At 32.1% G+C, this 14,963-nt stretch overlaps 1 long non-coding RNA gene across 2 annotated transcripts in view; it reads right to left on the bottom strand.

Moving 5' to 3' along the window:
- Positions 1 to 14,963, bottom strand: part of LOC108903719 — a 162,482-nt gene that overhangs the window by 49,658 nt on the left and 97,861 nt on the right. For both annotated transcript variants that reach the window (XR_002762965.1, XR_001964212.2), the window contains exon 3: positions 5,547 to 5,584. This is a non-coding gene — a long non-coding RNA (uncharacterized LOC108903719). The remainder of the gene's footprint in view (positions 1 to 5,546; positions 5,585 to 14,963) is intronic.

Here is a 14,963-nt window from a genome sequence, read left to right as displayed (position 1 = left end):
GCAGATGCCACTATATTTTTAATTAAAAACATTATACTAGTTGCAGCACATGAACGAGACTTGTTAATATACTTATATAGCGGGTGTTTCAGTCATAGTGTCATTAATTTTAAGGGAGGAGAGGAAAACATGAGTAGAATACGAAAATGCAATTAAAAAAATTATAAAATGCATATTTACGAAGAAAAAAAATATTTTCAAATCATTATTTAAACACCTTTTAAATGAACTGACCTACCTTACTGTTCGGTCACTAATCTAACTTTTTTTTTAATTGAATATATAATATTACATATGTTCAAGTAGATAATTATTCAGTTTGTAGTACGTATACCTTACTGTGTAAATTATTACTTTTCAGACTTGTATGGTACCTACTTATTTAAAATGGCAAGCAAATACAGCTAAAACCACTCACTCATTCGTCCATAAAGTTTTAACAAAATTGAGATCTGTTGCACTTTGATTTTGAAAACAATTATTGCAAACTGGACGAGACAATGACTAGGAAACTAGCTGTTTCGCTACAATGTCCGATTGTTGTGTACTCCGCCGGCCTACGCGGCGCCTTCCCTGTTACGAAGTGGAGCGTCGAGTTAATAGGAATTAAGGGGTAATTTGCTTATTATTTAAATGGTTGAGGAATATTTTTTTTCTATTTTCTGTCTTTCTTATACTAAAATTTAATGTCTCCGGGTCTGTCATGAAACAGATCTGGTAACCCTAGTCATACATTGTGTAGAATTACACGTTTAATTGCATATTTTTCTGCGATGTGTTCTTACATTTTGCGTTGTATTTGTACATTTTAATATCTTGTTCCTAATCCTCTACATTTGACCTTGAACTGACCTTAACTCAGACCTAATCGTGTTAAATGGACGCCTATTTCGAATTCAGCGATCCTAAAAACGTATAGACATATGGGTTTATTCTGTTTGCACTAAGAAAGGAAAATACCTAAATTAGGTTTATTTGGTCATTGATGGATTTTGAGAAAAAGTATGAAATCGCTTTTATTTCTGACACTGAACAACCTGTAATTTAATTTAATAGGGAGTACTTTAATCGAAGAACTTTATACGAAATATGCCCCTTAAAATTTAGTTCACTAATTTAGGTTTTGTATTTATTTTCGAAATATCCTATACAGGGTGTTTCAGAAAGACCTTCCGTAAATACAGGGGGTGATAGTACGACAAAAAATAAAAAATATACAGAGCGATAAAATATTATTTTTTAATAGAATTTTTACAAAAATTTCCAAACGGTGCGAAATATTTTTATGAAATTTGGTATTCCGGGGTTTTTAACGATGCCAAATACGATGGTCTAATTATTTTTTGGATGTTTCATAGAGGGCGCTCGTTATGTTACATTCCTATTACATTCTGTAGCATGTAGCAGAACGAGTGCCCTGTATGAAATATCCAAAAAATAATTAGACCAGCGTATTTGGCATCCTTAAAAACCCCGGAATACTAAGTTTCATAAACATATTTCACACCGTTTGAAAATTTTCGTAAAAATACTATTTAAAAGTTTTTATTTTGTCGCTCTGTATCTCGAAAACAAGATGAGATAGACATATAGTTTATAAGACTATATTTAAGGGAGGTTTTCCTAAAACACCCTGTATATTAGACTATACGGCAGAACTAGGAAAATAAATTCATTAAAACAATATTCAGAAACTAATTGTATGGTTGTGGACAAAAAAAAATTCCAACCTAAATATTTAAAAGGGCTTTAACGAACAAAATTAATATAACCCTGTAGACCAGGCGGTATCTATTTTGGTTTGGGTGAATCGTATATCCAGGGAGATTTTTGGCTTTTTGGCTTTCAAATATCACTAGAAATGAATTCTATGCGTATAAAAAAAACGTGGGCTTCACTTTTGACGATTATAGGTTATAGACGATTCAATTTCGAGCAGGCCGAAGCGGTAGCGCTATCTGCTTCCCCCCCCCCCCCNGTATCCAAAACATAATTAAACTGGTACGAAGCCAAAAAAAATCTTCAAAAATATATTTTTTAAATGAAAAATAATATTCTTACAAAAACGCTATATGTTCAATGAATATTGTAAATGTAAAATTATGTAAATTGACTTTTTGCAAAATTTGCTCCGTGGTAAAAGACCTCAAGAGAAAGATTACCTAGTAAATATATTTTATTCCTTTCTACGAATACTGTATTCATTATGAAGATATGCAGTACTTACTAAATTCCACATTTATGTAATTCAGTAATCAGTGTTCGACTACTTTATCAGTAAGGAAGTAGTGAAATTTAATTGGGCAGTCAGACTCTCAGAACAAAGAAATGACGAAAAAAGGAGGAAACCTCGACAAAGTTTCCTCCAAGATGATTTTTTGTGCAGAATTATCTACAAGATAAACCTCGGCTTTTCGAGATAATCAAGGTCAAAATTTCAAAAAAAAAAGTTCTTTGTGAATATCTCGCGCCCAATGCATTATATAGCGATAAAGTTGAAACTTTGACCTTGAATATCTTGAAAAGGGCGAGGATTCGGGAAAAATTGCAAGGGATCAATCTTGCAGATAATTAAATTCTCTACAACTTTTACATCCTATGTATGTGATGTCCGACACGTAGAATGCGAGATATTTGCAAAAAAATTTGACCTTCAATATCTTAGGTAGCCATGTTGCCATTTTTGCGTTTTTTGCGGATGTGGGTTTGTCACACTCCAACGAACGTCTGTGCAAAAATTCAGCTTGGAGGAAATTTTGTCGACGGTAAACGATAATTTCCCTGGGCTATACAACTTCCTTCAATTTTTCACATTGAAATATCATGGAGAACATGCAAACGGGAGATTTTTGGCTTTTTTCATTTCTAGTGATATTTGAAAGCCAAAAAGCCAAAAATCTCCGTGGATATACGATTCACCCAAATATGGCTTTTTGAAACAGATACAGATTCTATAAAGGACCACATTGCGTCTAGTTTAGATGGGAAACTTTTTATTGTCCACTGCTATACCATCGTCTTGCATATTATATCTACAGATTTAGAGTTTTCCTCAGATACCTATGTCAGCGAAATTGTTACGTGGGATTATGTAGCATGTGTATTTCATTATAAAGTTATATTAAAATGTAACGAAGGTAACTTTATTACACCATTTTGAGGTATATAGTAGTCGCGGTAACCTGGGTTATAATACATTATAATTAGTAAAATTCATGGGAGGAATACTCGCTTCATAAAATCCATTGGGCTAAAAAACATTTACAAATTATATAAGATATAATTTAACACTTGCCAAAACAACAAATATTTTTAGGCGTTGTTTTCGTATACATATTGCTTTGCAAAATATTTCAAACAATTTTGTATTACCTTCAATTAGTACTTCAAAGTAATTTATAGTAACATTTATATCGATAGGAGAAAGATAAATTTACACCTTCTAATTAAAAGAGATGTTGAAAGCAATTACGGCTATATTTCAATCGCATACTGTTTGATTAATGGACATTACCTACGTATGTCCTAACTGTTAGTGGAATTAAATGTCGTTATTTATATTTCGTAAGTAAAGGAGGTTCCAGCGTAAATGAAAGTATATGTATTGCAGTTCTAGGTACCATTTGTTTTGAAATGGCACTTTTCATGAAAATGCCGAATAAAGAAAATTGTCGTTGCATATTTATAGTTCACAAATTAACAAAACAATGCCACATCAGTCATCGTAATAACCTCATGCTTCCAGTTTTACTTTTTCAGAAGGCATAAATATAAGTCTATTTGTAATAGTCACTTAAACTGTTTTTTTTTTTTAGTTTCAGTGTTACAAGTCCTTATTAGTGCGGAATAAGCAATGTGAACATCACAGTACAACATGTTATAGTTAATAAGGTATTCACGAATACAAAAGAAGTATACCAATATTTATTCGATATAAATTTATCAATAATTTACTGAATAAAGTATGTATATATGGTCATACTACGACTAAGCGATTTATAATATGAAGCAAATCTATAATGTTTATTAAGGCAACCAATCGATGATTTTCCAATTGCAACACTCTCGCCCTGTTCATATTTTCACTTGTGTTGTTAAATAATTTAAAATAAAATCATTATATGGGCTGACATCCCCACAAACTAGCAACTATATCATCTTACACATTATAAAATTTCCGTTTACTAATTTCAAGTTTGGATGATCAGAAATCATTTTTGTAAAAATATATCTCAGTTTTGGATCAAATCGTGTTTAAGTGTTGTTTGCAATCCTTATGTGAAATAATTTCATTTCATGATAATGGCTCAGATGACGTATCCAAAACATAATTAAACTGGTACGAAGCCAAAAAAAATCTTCAAAAATATATTTTTTAAATGAAAAATAATATTCTTACAAAAACGCTATATGTTCAATGAATATTGTAAATGTAAAATTATGTAAATTGACTTTTTGCAAAATTTGCTCCGTGGTAAAAGACCTCAAGAGAAAGATTACCTAGTAAATATATTTTATTCCTTTCTACGAATACTGTATTCATTATGAAGATATGCAGTACTTAATAAATTCCACATTTATGTAATTCAGTAATCAGTGTTCGACTACTTTATCAGTAAGGAAGTAGTGAAATTTAATTGGGCAGTCAGACTCTCAGAACAAAGAAATGACGAAAAAAGGAGGAAACCTCGACAAAGTTTCCTCCAAGATGATTTTTTGTGCAGAATTATCTACAAGATAAACCTCGGCTTTTCGAGATAATCAAGGTCAAAATTTCAAAAAAAAAAGTTCTTTGTGAATATCTCGCGCCCAATGCATTATATAGCGATAAAGTTGAAACTTTGACCTTGAATATCTTGAAAAGGGCGAGGATTCGGGAAAAATTGCAAGGGATCAATCTTGCAGATAATTAAATTCTCTACAACTTTTACATCCTATGTATGTGATGTCCGACACGTAGAATGCGAGATATTTGCAAAAAAATTTGACCTTCAATATCTTAGGTAGCCATGTTGCCATTTTTGCGTTTTTTGCGGATGTGGGTTTGTCACACTCCAACGAACGTCTGTGCAAAAATTCAGCTTGGAGGGAATTTTGTCGACGGTAAACGATAATTTCCCTGGGCTATACAACTTCCTTCAATTTTTCACATTGAAATATCATGGAGAACATGCAAACATCAGAAAATGTATCATTCCTGTTTGTCCAGCAAATTAAAGCTTGTGTTAGTAGTTTTCTAAAATCATTCTGCAGGGCCTGGTTATGTTTATAGTATCGTAACACGATTTTCTGTATATTCAACAGCAGTGCAAAATTCAAGAAACTAAGATAAACATACGAGATAAAAATATGCTTTTTTTCCTTATTTCGAATGTATTGACAGTTGTCTTATACCTTGGAGAAAACTTATATGTATAACTCGTACAGTAAAGAGATATTGTTTCTAAATTGTTTAGATTTTCTAAAATGCTGCACAAAAAATTGAGCATTTCAACTCCCCCTTAATCAAGAAAGATTATCCACTATAAAGTTTGTTTTCAACTTACCTAGTGTTCACAAGGATGGAATGGATTTTCTGGATATCCTGAAATAAAAATACATACTGTAAAATTGGTAAGCGATTACATATAAATTTAAAGATACATAATACATTCATTAAATCAATGTATGTTCCTTCATGTTTCAGAAGTCTGAAAAACGCTGTAGGCAACATCATGTTATTCCTTTCTAACTGGAACGGCAACAATGTATCATAATTACATTAATTAGAAATAATTATAATAATTAAACTGAAATCAAGTATATAAGCACTCCCTTAATAAGACTTTAAATTATAGTTATTCAGCGTCATGGTCACCACGGTACAAGTAAAATGTTTTTTCCATTCAGTGCCTACCTATTGTGTCTATAGGCAAGTAAGCAGTACAACAACAACAAAAATTAATGTTATTCTATGCAATAACGATAATTGACTATGGTACACACTTTTGCAATGATAATTTTGGCATCCATTCTACGTTTAAAAATATTGAGCAAATATAAAATTGTTGGTTCGTGGATTGTAAAATATTTAAGCATAAAACATGTTTGGCTTAAGATTATTACTTGAAACACAGTCACTGTCTGTAGTAAAAATCGTTATTTGTCTATTTTCAGGTCAATAACTGGAAGCTTACATTAACTATTGAAGAAAATTCATATAAAATGAAAATGTAATGCCTTCTCCGGAGTTATTGAAGATTAAACAAAATGGTAACTTTTTCAAAACCCTGCAGATGGATATCACGTTAGTTACATTTCAAGCAAACGTAACACTAAATTAATTATTGCTGATGAGTATAAAAACTAATAAAAAAAAAACAAAAAACTAATAACTACAGAGTAAAATTATCTAATTCCATGAACTAAGTTCCCTTCCTGCAACCAAAGCGGACGCCCATGTGTTCACTTCAAACCAACAAATTAAAACAAAAAACTGGACTTTCCTAAAGTGATATATCACTCGATATTTCAAGGATCTACTTTTTATACCTCTTGTAGCAAAAGTGGTACACATTATACTAGCATTAATATTTAATGACAAAACAAAATTACAGGGTACAGCTGCGGACAATAAAAAGTTTCCTACTTAATCTCGTTTAGAAGACATGATTTTATTAGTTTATATTTACCTCTTTCAAAGTTTTAGGGCGAATTTTTTTACAGCAGATAACATTCATAGTAACGCCTTAAACGTCTATTAATTTTCAACAAAATTGTTTGAAAACTATGAGGTAAACGGGCTTGAAGAATACACCTAGGCACTGACATAAATTGTAGTCTGTACAAAAGGTTAGTCGAGTTACCCAAAGTAATTATCACACACACCCATGTGTATTCTACATAAAAATACGTGGAAGTGCGAGTGTTTACCTAGATTTAAAAAGTCATAGCAATTAAAACGCTATATACACAAGCTCGGTTATTTAAACGCGATTTTGTACAATATGTTAATAGAAAAAAAAAATAATGCCATTATTTATTTTTTATACAGGGTGATCCCGAGGTAATGGGTCAAAATTCATGGGTAGATTCCCGCAGCAAAAATATTGCGATTTAGGTGAACTTACCTTAGTCCAAAAGTTGATAGTTAAAGAGATACAGGGTGTTAAATGTAAAATATTATTTTAGTTTATTTCCATTTATTTCTCAATAAATGCAAATATCTACACAAAATTTTGGGGTTTGGGGTTCTTTGGATAGAGGAATTGAAATTTGTTCACATTTTGGTTATAGTTCATAAAGGGCGCCAGCTGCCGTAGATTGAAGGTGTTGGAAGCGACATAACTTTTTTGTACTTTAAGGTATCTCATCTTTGGTATCAAATTCTTATTTTCCAACTTTTTTCTAACCAAAAAAGGTAAACTTTATGAAAGTAGCTGTCTCGCATCGTTTCCGAGTTATTTGGTTTTGAAACTTCCAATGCTAATAGTTGAAATAAGTAAAATAATTTAGAAATGCCTTTTTGACAATAATTGCTCAAAATGTCCACCTCTAACTTCAATACATTTATCAACACGTTTATTAAAAGATTGTCTTATTTCAAAGTATAAATCTTTAATGCGAAATGACTGCAGCATTTGAAACCTGCTACTAAAGTTCTTCTCAAGTGTTTATAAACCATAAACAACTGATTTCATGTAACTCCAAAAACGAAAACCTCAGCATTTATGTATACGAGTATACAATTTAATTTGTAAGCTAAGATGTAATTTTAATTAGATACGAATAATACTTAATAGAAATTAGCATACAAATGACAGCAATAAGACAAGTGGAAGACGTCAATTATTTGATTTTCGTCCAAATCCTACTTAAGAAACTTTACCGCTAAATTAATAATACCTGTAGGTACTTAATTGTAATTTAATGCAACAGCATTGGAAGTTCCAAAGCCAAATATCTCGAAAACGGTGCGAGATAGCTAGTTTAATAAAGTATACCTTTTTTGTGTAAAAAAAGTTGAAAAATAAAAATTTGTTACCAAAGATGAGATACCTACCTTAAAGTACAAAAAAGTTATGTCGTTTTTAACACATTCAATCTACTGCGGCTAGCGCCCTCTATGAACTTTAACCAAAATGTGAACAGATTTCAATTCCTCTACTCAAAGAACTCTAATCCTCAAAATTTTGTGAGGATATTTGCATTTGTTAAGGAATAAAATAAAAAAAACTGAAATAATATTTTACATTTAACACCCTATATCTCTTTAACTATCAACTTTTGGACTAAGGTAAGTTCGGCTAAATCGCAATATTTTTACTTGGGGAATCTACCCATGAATTTTGGCCCATTACCTCGGGTCCACCCTGTATACTATTAAGTGCGCTTAATAACTTACCTACATCACTTCGAATCTAATCCGGTTTCCAAATACACAGTAATAAATTCACAGGACAGATATATGAAGGGAATTGTATTGCTGTAAATCTTTGGTTTGAAAACAGTTCTGGATATCTTTATTAGTAAAATATATAAATATATTTTTGTTATTAAAAAAGGAAAAATACTTTCTCTGAAGAGACGTTCTTGTAGGAATATAATCCATAACATCCAAGTTATCGCTAAATTTAAATGTACAGACACATATACATACAAATTCCGGATTGTATAAATGAACCTATATTGACCTAAATTTTGCCACAGGACCAAAGATAATTCCATTTCATTAACGTCCTGTATATCACATGCTCCAAGAAATAGGGAAAAAGCAAAGTTTAAAGTAGTGTATACATACAAAACCGAATCTGATTAGGAACAAGGTCTGGACCACCAAAGAACTGAAGGAAAATGGAGAAGTCACCGACAAAGAAGACGCAACCGTCATCTTATACACAGCAGAGCATATCGCCAAGATATAGAACCTACTACAGGACATGGTATAAAAAAGATAAATATCAATTCATTAAGAAATTTGAGAAGGAAATGGTCTCTGCGATTCGAGCTTCTAACAACCTTGAGAAACACAAATCTGACTCAGAAACACTTCGACTAAGAGTGAGTGAGGTTAAATCAACTACATAACACACTCAGCCTGTCAAATAAAATGAATAACCTGATAGAGAAGACATAACACCATCCTGAAAACGCTAAAGAGTTTATTAACGAGATCCTAGTATGTAGTATGTAGTATGGTGATTTTTTTTACTAAAAGTGCCAGTCAAAGACGCTCAGGAAGAAATTTATCAAAGGTTCATCGCAGAAGGCAAGGATGAGAATTTAGTAGACTTTACAAAAATGTGCATCTGATGATGGACCTTCTCCTTCTTTAGGGATCAGTATTATGAATAAAGTAAAAGGGCAACTACGGATTCTTCCTCATCTCCAACCTTGGCAAAAATCTACACAGATTCCTTCGAGAAGAAGATCCTGGAATAAACCAGTCTTAAGGCGAATTGTTGATTCATATATTTATAGAACACAATTATCATATGATCCTCTAGATACCTTTCTATTCCAAAATGTCCTTTTCATGGGCACAGTGCTTATAAAGATCTAATCCACACAGAACGTGGAACGTTTTGTGTCCACCATGCAATTCATAAACAAGGTATCGCCAACATCTTAGGCATCAACCATGCGCCGTGTTTTTAGTCAGAACACTTGAACAGGGACTAAAAACATGATCAGCTCACAAAGGGAATGGGCAGCCTAAGAGCAAAGGAGGAACATATTTACTGTATATACACTGATACTGCCACCACTTAAGAAAACAACATTAATGCCATATCTAAAGATAGGAGCAACCTTTCCCAATACGATTTGCTAAGATTTACTCCAAGCGAGCTTCGAAAGTCCTAGAAGTATACATACAAAATCAAGGAGTGGAACATCGCATCAAAAATTTCAAAGCGTGCACTGGAACGCAACAGGTTACTTCACAAATAATTTCCAACCACAGCACATCTCCAGCGTCTGAATTTGTTTGTTTCTGAAGAGAGCGGTATATCTCTTAAGCCTTGAAACGTCAAGAAGTAAAACTGACAAATTAGCAATCAACTCTTAAACTGTTCAACCAAACCTCCTATTTTATTCATGATCCTTGAAAAGAATGAAGTGAACAAAAAACAGTAGAGGAGATATAGGGTTATCATGACTTGGTTCGTCCATTAAATCAATACAGGTTAGGTTAATTAATGTCAGTATCATAATGTTAAATTGTGTCTAAATGTCTGTCCAAATATTCGACCCTCCCAAATATGGACTCTCTATGCCTACGATATATAGGTAAGGTGCATTCCAAAGTAAACAGGACTTTTTAAAAATAAGAACAATAAGCTTTTTTGGCAAAACCGATAATGAGGTGGCGCACTATCGTGCAACAAACGCCAACTTCCTTTTGCACGATATTCTGGCCGAATACGATGCACCAAACTCTTCAAAACGCCAAGATAGAATTGTGCATTGATGGTTTGGTGGAACGAACTCTATGTGACAATGCCATTAAAATTGTAAAAGCAAATCAACATTAGCTTCACTTTTGACTTTTCCCAAACGAGATTTTTTGGGTTTTTACTCATTTGGCGCCTTCCACTCGACACTTTGGCGCTTGGTTTCTGGATCATTTTGAAAACACCACGTTTCACCACCACAATGTGGTAAAGGAAGTTTTTTGTCCTTTTTGGCCTTGATGATGTCCTTCGAATGTTTAATTCTGAGCAATATTTTGTAATCAGTCAATTTGTGCGGAACAAACCATGCACGCATTTTTCGGTAGCCCAGATGTTCGGCCAAAATTGATGTTTTGGGGATGCTCAATTTCAATTTCATGAATTTCGTCCAAATGTCATGAAATTTTGACAGTAAATCAGTGAAGGATCTACCTTGCCGACGCATGTAATTGCCTCACTAGAAATACATATTTTTGAAAATTCCTGTTTACTTTGGAACGCATTTTGTAGAACGGAAATATAAGTTCCTGCTAAGGACTTTTGTCAAATCAACTGGGACGGATTGATTTAATTTAAATTTTATATCCACATTATCTTTTTAAGTTTAAAACAATTTTCGTCAAAAACTGTCTCATACCGACCAAATGATTAAAAAATATATTTCTTCGTCTCTGAGCTATTTGTAGCCAGAAATAGTTATATATTTTTTAATATTTTAGTTGCTCTTCACACTGTTGCTGTGAGTTTCCATATATTTGACATAGATAATTATTATAATAATTATAATTAGTGGTAATTTCACAAAAATTAAAGAAAAAATCAAATTATTGCCTTGACATAATGGAAACTGGCGGTAGTTCTTACCGCAAGTATATTTAATACTGCTAATAATTGAACAAAGCGCAACGCGTGCTAATTTATACATTAATAATTACAATGTAATGTGTGTGTGATACCGACGCAAAAAGTGTAAATGTCATGATTTCCCCTTGACTCCAAACAAGACTGAAACATTTGATCTACAGGGTTACATTCATTTACATGCAGCCATATTATATTTTTAATTAACGGAAAAAAATATTCATATTGTGCGTAGTAAATATGAACAACAGGTTATAAACCGTGTGATGATTGTAGCTGTTAATAAATTGAAAGTTTAATTATGAAATTTTTAATCCCACCATTACCAAGTCAATTTGCATAATTGATATTTGAGTTCGCTTGGTTTGTATTTCATTAATATGTAATACGTAATATCCACGTTAAAAGATTAAAAATATTTCCTATAAAAATGTTTGTCAAATAATTCTTAGGAATCGTCTTAAAAATATACTAATGGGATGTTGAATAAGTTCTTGTTGTTTTTTCCTGAAAAGTAATGCTTTATTAAAAAAGAAATGTACAAAACATATCACTGAAAGTATTGTCCATCGCAAGCCACTACTTTTTCCCTTCGTTCTGGCAGTATTTTAATGCCACACGGGAAAAACGATACATCTTTTGAGATTTTCAGAGTCGACCCATTTTTTGGCATCGCATAAGAATGGAAGTGCTGCTCAACCAAGTCATGTGCCATCGATCGGAACAAGTCTGGTGAATATAGCGGGTGGGGTAGGACTTCCCATTTAACCGTTTCGAAATAGGTTTTCACCAGTTGTGCAAAATGTGGTCAAAAGTTGCAAAGCTGCAAATTCACTTTAACGCGTCTCTGCTCGTGTGGCGATCATTTTTCCTTCAATGCTCGGCTCAAAAGCATCAATTGAAGTCGATAGCGATCTCCCGTGATGGTTTTATTCGGTTTGAGCAGCTCATAATAAACTACACCCAGCTGATCCCATCAAATGCAGATCAGAAGCTTGGAACCATGGATATTCTGGCTTGCCGACAATGTTGACGCATAGCCGGGCTTACCCCACGATTTTCTACGCTTAGGAAAAAAATAGTTCCTTTTTTGCCGTTGAAGTAGCTGTTCACTAGTGTGCTTGCTTTTGAATCATCCTTAATGCTTTCAAACGCGTCGAAACTGTTGTGTGATCAACTTCTAATGATTCTGCAAGTTCAGCTAGCGTCTGACGTAAATCTTTATGAAGTAATGCCTCTAATTCTCCATCTTCAAATCGTTTCGGTGCCCCAGAGCGTTCTTTATCTTCAACATATTTTTTTAAATGTTTTTTTTTATGTAAACCCCTAACCCGTAATTGGTAGCGTAACTATATAAATAAATAAATATGAACATTATTATTTTTGAAGCGTCTAAACCAATCTCTGCATGTTGTTTGCGATACAGCATAGTCGCCGTAAGTCTCAACAAGAATTCTGTGTGCTTCAGCTACAGATTTCTTTTGAATAAAATTATGCAGTAAAATTATCCGCAATTTTTTTTACGAAATTCGACATGTTTAACACTATGGAAAAAAAGTAGTTTACACTTCAACAAAATAACATACAATGAATTTCAAACTTGCTTATAGGTGTATGTAATTGTGGTAACGCCACCTGTTGGAAAACAGCGAGAATTTATTCAGGGTCTCTATATTTTTGGTTATTTTGTTTGTTTCCACAAACAATTTTTAGAAAACATACCGAAGCAAAAACATATCTTTTGACCTGTTACAGGTGATAATTTATATTAGAATTTTGCAAGACATTAAAGCAAGCAACGTCCATAAATAATTCAACTCATTATTACAATATCCATAAAATTAATAATGAAATTAGAAGTGTTTTTATAAATTTCATTTATCACAGCTGTATCGTAGTGTATTAGCTAAGGATGTAAACATAATATAAAGCTATAAACAATATTTGCAATTTATCATATTAGCGAATAATTAAATTTATTGCACAATAAAAGTAATTGCATTTTAGATGTAATACAGGCAATTATTTATTAAATATCATGTATTTAATCATTTTTATTTAAAAAATTCCTACATACATCTATGTTATTTATATATACAACAATATATCTATAAGAAGATTGCTTTATACATATAGATAAAAAAATCAATACCAGATATACCTACCAATATTTGTTTTATATCATCCTTTGGGCTTAAAGGTTTGTTTGAATAGTTTTTAAATTTTTTTTCACAGGTGGCAAAATATTCATATAAAAACTAAAACTCTACAACAAAGACAACTTTAAAATGTACGTTCAAAACTATCTTTGAAATTATATTATTTAATTTTTTTATTTGTGTCACGTATTATTATAAAATGTAAGGTGTTTAAAATACTATCTAGTCACATGTAACTGTTATACTGCAAATACTTTTCCTATACTCAAAATTAATTAATTAATGAAACTCTTCGTAGATTATTTTAAGCAATTTCGAATCAAACAATGTTGTCAGTGGATTTGACTAAGACATTTGACTGTGTGTCCCACATAATCCTCATAAACAAACTAAAATTTTACAATTTTGATGGCAATAGCGTGTCCGTTATTGAGTCTTATCTATCGAACAGAACTCAGTATGTTTTTTATAATTCTTGTTCTTCACACCGAACGGAACTAGTTCATGGAGTTCCTCAAAGTTCAGTAGTGGGCCCTATTCTATTTCTTATCAATATCAATGATTTCCCAAATAGTGATATAACTACTGGTTTTATTTTATTTGCCGATGATACTACAGCTTTTAAGTCAAATAATAACAACTAAACTCACAGAGGAATCAGTGGATACGCTGCCGCTGATAAAGGACTGGTTTACCTGTTGCTAATAGAATGAACTTAAATGTTGACAAAACTCAATCTTTGCTTTTTACACTTCGCCATATTAACACTTGTGTTAACTCAAATAGCATTAAATTTCTTGGAGTTCACCTTGACACTAAATTGAGTTGGGAAAAACATTACAATGATTTATCCGCACGTTTATCTAAAAATATTTTCCTACTGCGCAATTTTGATCGTGTAGTGTCTAAGCCTGTACTCATGTCTGCATATTATGGTACTTTTCATACCACCATGACGTATGCAATTTTGAACTGGGGTTATTCTTCTCACAGTGATAAAATTTTTGGTTTACAACGTAAATGTATTAGAATTATTGCTGGAATAAAATACAGAGATGATTGTCGGGAGTTCATTCAAGTATTTACATACTTGAATGCCTCATTTATATAAAAAATAATCAAAATAGATTTGTTCGATAAGAAAATTTTCATTTCCACCATACAAGAGAGAGAGATACACAATATTAGGCCAATATTTCATTGATTAGTGAAATCCAGAACTGGCACAAATTATTTTGGCATTAAATTCTTCAATAGGTTTTCATCTGAGATTCGATCACTAAATTCTGTTTTAATGCCAGAATTAGAAAATATCTTAAGAGATATACAATTTTGACGAGTTCTTGCTGACCAGTTTTTAGATATATAATAAATGTTAGTAATATTTACTTTTTATGCTGTTTACGTATATTTTATCTGAATGTGTTTTTAGCTTTACTGTAGTATTGCTTGTATGTTGTATATTTCCTGTTTTTCTCTCTTTGACTTGTGTAAATATTTTAATGTATCG

This window comes from Anoplophora glabripennis, unplaced genomic scaffold (genome assembly GCF_000390285.2).
Source record: "Anoplophora glabripennis isolate ALB-LARVAE unplaced genomic scaffold, Agla_2.0 scaffold63, whole genome shotgun sequence".
In the NCBI taxonomy this organism is placed as follows: domain Eukaryota; kingdom Metazoa; phylum Arthropoda; class Insecta; order Coleoptera; family Cerambycidae; genus Anoplophora; species Anoplophora glabripennis.
The sequence above is the reverse complement of the archived record's forward strand: the minus strand, read 5'-3'. Positions and strand labels throughout refer to the sequence as shown.